We start from the raw sequence: 6,844 nt of genomic DNA on the forward strand, positions 1-6,844 counted from the left end.
TTATTTACCACATAATTTTACAGCTAATTTAGAAAGGGTTTTGTGACAAAAATGTGAAAAGAAACTAGATTCTGTAAGGAAGCTGGGAAAGTCTACTTTGCTTTTTTGTTTTTATTCTGTTTTACGTGAAAATTTATTTTTCAACATTGAAACGCACCTTTTCTGTCATTAGGTCACCTGTTTTTGCCTTGTGCTGTCACTGACTACAATTAATGATTTAGTAGAAAAGCACTTAATCGACAGCCAAATAGCCTAATCGTTTAAGAACGAGCGTCTTTGTATAGACTTTATTATTCTGTCGTCCTTTTCCCATATCAGTTAAATTCTCCAGCACAGCGGTGAAAGACATGTTTTTGAAGAGGCGCGCTCTGCAGAAGGTATGGGTGTGGTTTTCACTCCCTCCCCGTCTCTTCGCGCGCCACAAGCGCATGCGTTGTAAGCCCATGTGGGAATGGCTGATCTGGGATCGGGGGGTTGGGCCGCTGAACACGAGCGGACCGTTAAAGAGTGTTTTTAATGTCCGCCATGTTGGCCATGGCGCACTGAGCCTGGAATCAGGGACCGGAGCGCTCTGGAAACACACACCGAGAGAGAGCGACCCACACCCGGCCTCGCGCCTCCGCTCGCCCCGCCAGCTCCACCGAGCGACCCGTGCGCTGCTGGACACCGAACCGGCATCATCCATGAGAACTTTAATCGGACCAGTAGGGAACATTTAGGGGATCGGATAGATTTATGCTGCATCTCGAATTATAAAGAAAAATGAGTAAACTGTCGTTTCGGGCGCGGGCGCTGGACGCTTCCAAGCCTCTACCCGTCTTCCGCTGCGAGGACCTGCCTGACCTGCACGAATATGCGTCTATTAACCGGGCAGTGCCACAGATGCCCACGGGGATGGAGAAAGAGGAGGAATCGGTACGTTTTATTGCTCAGAGTCATGTATTTGGAAAATAATTTCATTTTTATTCTCAGAGGCGCGTCGCTTGCTTCTCTGCGCCAGTGTACACAAAATGGCCGCCATTTCTCCTGCAGAAAAGCGTCAAATACGTCGCTAGGGTCTGAGACGGCCGAGGTTTCGTATTTTGGGCCCAAGCTTTAGACGTTTTTCTCTACAAATATAACCTCGGAGGTGATTAATACGCAGTATTTATGTCCATAGACGGTTTACAGAGTACAAAGGAGTCACGTGACCACGGGCAAAGCCACCATTTTGTTGATTATCTTAGCGAGGTGCAATACCGCGTGCTGACCTTAGGGGGCGCCAATCTCTGCGCCCTTACATATACAGCAATCACCAATTAACACCCAGCAAAACAATCTCCGTCGAGGTGCAATACCGCGTGCTGACCTGAGGGGGCGCCAATCTCTGCGCCCTTACATATACAGCAATCACCAATTAACACCCAGCAAAACAATCTGTGCAGTGTTCGGTCTCACATTTGAACGGTTCAAAATGGCAGTTTTATTTTCTAAAGAGCCACAAGCTTCAGTGAGAATAGTTGTCATGTCAATTAAAGCATTAGTATATTTCTTTGTAATTGGATGTGTTTCTAATCAAGGTATACTCTCTTGAGAAGCATTTACATTTATGTGCATTGTGAAATGCATTAGTGAATGCATCTCTGAATTGAGAGAGGAGGCCTATCTGGCCCTACCGGTCTGTTTAGGTGTATGCAATGATCCGTCTGACCGGTGCAGGGGCGCATGAGGGCCTTGTTTTGTTTTCTCAACACAAGCAACTGGAGCTCTTGATAGCTGCATTTCATCTGTACATCCACATCATGCAAGCAAACATGATGCACAGCTCTCATGAAAAGCGGTCTTATCTTTCAGCAGCTATTCATGTGGAAATATTTATATCCGATCCATTAAAGCTAAATTAGTTCGCTCATGACATTCGTCTGTGCATTTTTGTATTTGTTTCTCATAATGCATACAAATAAAGCAAAATGTTTTAAACTGAACTGTAGTCTTTCCACATGTGTGATTTTTAACATATTTCTAGAATGAGAATGATTCACATTTTCCGCACAGCTCTGATAATATGTGCAAATGTAAACATGTCTATCAAAAAGCGATGGTGTTAAAATGCTGGCTAACCTCAGCACTCGGGGGCAGGTGTCAAAAGTAATGCTCTCTCTGGTGTTTGTGTGCGAGACGGTGGAGTGCTGCTGTCCCACTCAAGAGTGTTTTATGATATACTAATAATGGGGTATCTGGGGGTCAGAGTGACCACAGGCTGTCAAATAATGTGCTTGGTCAAATTAGTGGTTGATCTATGTGGATTTTTAATGCTGGATGTGACTTTCATTACAGTGCACATCATTTTATATTGGTATAACAATCAGTGATTGTGTATGTGTACGTAGACTACAATATTACCTAATTTTTGCATAAATGAAATAGAGGTCAGTGTCTGCTGTCTGGGATTGGAGTGTTGTTTTTGAGCACGTGTAATTGTTTTGGTTCGGTTTGCATCTGACAGATCCAGCTCTGCTGTGTCAGGGCTTTCCTTGGAGGGGGCTAGGCATTGGTCACAATTGTCGATTAGTACAGTCCGTATCTATGTTTTGGTGGTTTTAGAAGTGGTACTTTATTTATTGTGCTGACAGTGGGCTTGTGCTGTTTTCAATTTGCATATTAAAGCGTCTTTTCTATTTAAACTACTACTTCTCACCTGGCCCCTGCATTGTTCTTTTACTGTTGTGATGCTTTGAGATGTGCTGAATTTATCAGAAATGAGATACTACTTTTACAGCTATTTGGTTTTTAGGGCAAAATTTTATATATCACTGTATTTGTGTCTGTATATAGCTTTTCTGTCTCGCATAAATGCATCAATGCTTGTATCTATTTTGCATTTACATGTGCAGTATTTGGCAATTATAAAAAAATAACAATTATGCACAATAAGGCAGTCTAAATAAGCTCAAAATGGAAAAAAAAAAAAAGTTAATTATCCAGCAAAAATATCATAATGCATGATGATTGTGTATATAATATTTATCTTTTTTTATTAAAATGTGCATTTATATTTTGCAATGCATGATGATAGCCTATATCTTATGTGACCCTGGACCACAAAACCAGTCATAAGGGTCAATTTTTTGGAAGCGAAATAAATAAGCATTCCTTTGATGTATGGTTTGTTAGGATATGATAATATTTGGCTGAGATACAACTGTTTGAAAATCGTTTGAAGGTGCAAAAATGTCCAAATGAAGTCCTTAGCAATGCATATTACTAATCAAAAATTACGTTTTGATATAATTACGATTGGAAATTTACAAAATATCTTCATGGAACATGATCTTTACTTAATATCCTAATGATTTTTGGCATAAAAGAAAAATCAATAATTGACCCATACAATGTATTGTTGGCTATTGCCAAGAGCAAGAGTAGTGCAATAGAAATTTGTTTTAAGTTAATTTTTATTTATTTTTTATTTTTTTTTGTACATTAAGATTCTGTTATATGGTGTGTGAGGTTTTTTTTTTTTTTTTTTTGTGTGGTTGAAATTCAGTTCTTATATGCTGCTGTGAAATGAGTGTGAGACTCCAAATAATATCTTCAGAGTTTGTTTAAATGGTAGATGAACTGTTGCCAACTTCTTTCAATGGAAAGTGGCCTGCTCAAAGTTGCTAAATGTTGCTAAATAATGTCATTCGCTGATTAGCATATTATTGACCGATTACATCATATTTGCATTCTGCCTAGTGTCAGCTTTTTATTTGTTTAATTTTTAATACAGGCAAATTTGCAGTAAAATTGTTTTTGTTGTCAGACAATGGGATGAATACAATATATTTACTAGAGTTGTCACTAGGCCTTTTTTTTTTGCTAAAGAGGTCTGAAGTGGCAGGAGAAGAGGCTAAATTGGCAACACAGTCACAATACTGGTCATACTGGTCACCATCCAGCCAAACCCCACACTTGCATTTGCAATTTAACTAGGCTAAATCTTATTTTCTGTGTGTGCATGTAGGAACACCATCTCCAGCGGGCCATCTCTGCTCAGCAGGTGTACGGGGAGAAGAGGGACAACATGGTGATTCCTGTCCCAGAGGCTGAGAGCAACATCGCCTACTATGAGTCCCTCTACCCGGGGGACTTCAGGATGCCCAAACAGCCCATTCACATACAGCGTGAGTCATTCAGCCTTTATCCAGACCAAATATCTCATTCAGCTTGAGGTTTGTGTGTCCTTCACGCCTTTACTACTGACTTCACTGAGCTGTGACACAAAAGGCAGCAGACAGGGAATAACAAATTCATTTCATGCTTTTAAGAGCCATTCAGAACTGACTTGGGCACTGGTAAATCGCTTCTTGTAATAGAAGAAAATAACTAGTCAGATATATTATTTGAAAAATAATTTGTCAGAACATACATGTAAGATTGAATGGCTGTCATTGGGGAAAGATGCTATTTACAAGTCTAACCAGCAAAAGGATTATCCATGGTGGTTCAGACAAACAAATAGCCCCAAACTCATGTAATTGGAGTCAGTGTTGCAATGTCAGTCTGCTCAAACAGGTTGCAATTCAATTTAGTGCTGCAATAGGCACAGAAGTTAAGGGTTGCACCTATAACGACTACATGGTTTGTAGCCTGCAATGAAACTTGGTTTATCATGGTTTTGGTTCACAGTAAAACATCTCTAACTCTGTTTTTCTTTTTTTGCGCCCTCCAAACTGGTCCTGCTACATACAGCATTCAGTCTGGACACCGAACAGCCGGATTATGACCTGGACTCTGAGGATGAGACATTTGTAAATAAACTGAAGAAGAAGATGGACGTGGGAGCCCTGCAGTTTGAAGAGATGATCGACCGGCTGGAGAAAGGCAGCGGACAGCAGGTAACAGTGGTAGGCAGAAACGGGAATTTGGATTTTAGTTGTGGTTTTGAACTTGAGCTTGTTTTTTTTTTTTTTATGGTTGTTATGGTGCTGATCTGTATTCTTAAGGTGGATTTCGTTCTGTAAAAACAATAATAGAGTATAAATATCAGGTAGCTTTACATATAATCAAAACATTTTTACATTTGCATGTTTATTCATTTGACAGATGCTTTTATCCAAAGTGACTTGCGTTGCATTGAAGGTATATGTTTTATCAGTATATGCATTCCCTTGGCGTTGCTAGTGCTGTGCTTTGCGGTTTAGACTACACAACTGCTTTGAATTGATAACATTTGCAGATAAGGGTGTAGCAGTAACATGTTTTGCTTGCTGTGGGGAAATAGTGTGTATTTGTGTCTTGGTAATAAGCATATTCAATGTTTAAATGAATGAAGAGTTTTCTTGCCTGCACTAGTGTTTCTGTAAGGGCATGCTTGTTCTGCAGCAGATTTATGGGTAAATTTGTAGGACATGTAGAGCTAATGATTATTCATGGACTGATGTATGGGCCAGACCATCTGATTAGCAGTTACTGGTCCGTTCTGATCTATTGTCAGCCTCATCAATGTGTAACACCATCTATTTAAATGGTATAGAGGGTGAATTGTGTTGTTGTTGTTTGAACTGAGTCAAGGCTCAACAATATGGACAGAACTTGCCCTATCAGACATGAATGTCACCACCACATTTTGCCCTGAACTACTGTTCAAAAGGTTGGGTTCAGTAAAATGTTTGCAAATATTTTTGAGAGAAGTCTGTTATGTTCACATTAGGGCTGAAATGATTCCTCGAATACCTCGCGTAACTAGAATACAAAAAATCATAGAGGCAAATTATTTGCCTCGAGGCTTCGTTTAGGCCATTTACTGTAACTACACACTCGTAAGTATTGCAATGTCGATGTCAACAGTCAGGTAACAGACAATTATCTACATTATCGGGAAAAAATGACAAATGATAAACCTAGTAAGTTGCAAAAAATATTTTACATAGCCCCATAGTCACCATACAGGTTTTTTGTATGCAATAATTAAATAATTTAGTAGGAGGGTTGGGAATCGAAAAGCTATTCCAATTTCGGAAATCATATCAGATGCGGAAGGTCAGGAATCAAATTACTTGTTATAAAATTACATTTCGATTCTGCGTCTCAATTTCTGTATGCGCATTTATTGTGATTTAAAAAAAAGATTCAACTGCAAGAAGACTAAATAGAACTTACTTCTGCACTCGCGCGCTGTTTTATGTGCTGCTCACACACACACACAAAGCGCACGCACAAAAGCCGCGTCTTATATACGCGAACACTGAACTGAGCTCTCTTTCTCGCGTTCTTACACATTCGAATGGACAAATACACACAGAATTATATCAAAATATCCCATAAATACAATCGGTTATGTCTTAAGTGAACGTAAAGAGTTGAGAAAGAAAACAAGGGTGTATTGGGTCCGTGCATTGACAGCAGCTGCTGCCGCCAGTCATTATAATGTTAATCAACGAACAAAAGAAAAGAAAATCCCCTCACTGATCTTGACTGAATCACTTTTGTAACCTCAGTTTATATTTTATTTGCCTGTTGTTCGGCGCTGACTACTGTAATGGCAACGTGCATCTGTGTATGCGATTATTTTGGAGATGTGTTCCAATATAATTTATCCTTATTTAGGGTATAGGCCTATTCTATTTTGAGCTGCAGTTTAATAAAGGTTAAACAGAAAAAAAGACAAAGTAGCACTGCATGTGTTTCTGAATATGTATTTAAACACTGTATAATGATGAAAAACCACAAACATGACAGGTATAATTAGAATACGCAAATTCCTTCAGCGCACATTTCAGTGCAATATTTTTTACAGATTTTGTAAACCGTGTACAATATAATTGTTTAATTAAGCTGAGATATAGCACTATAAATTCTTAATTCATTTGCAACAAAA

The 6,844-nt window shown here is 39.2% G+C and overlaps 1 pseudogene; it reads left to right on the forward strand.

Moving 5' to 3' along the window:
* Window positions 1-401: 401 nt before the first annotated feature.
* LOC107659512 (enhancer of polycomb homolog 1-like) overlaps window positions 402-6,844 on the forward strand; it is a 28,821-nt pseudogene continuing 22,378 nt past the window's right edge.

This window comes from Sinocyclocheilus anshuiensis, unplaced genomic scaffold (genome assembly GCF_001515605.1).
Source record: "Sinocyclocheilus anshuiensis isolate Anshui unplaced genomic scaffold, SAMN03320099.WGS_v1.1 scaffold850, whole genome shotgun sequence".
NCBI lineage: Eukaryota > Metazoa > Chordata > Actinopteri > Cypriniformes > Cyprinidae > Sinocyclocheilus > Sinocyclocheilus anshuiensis.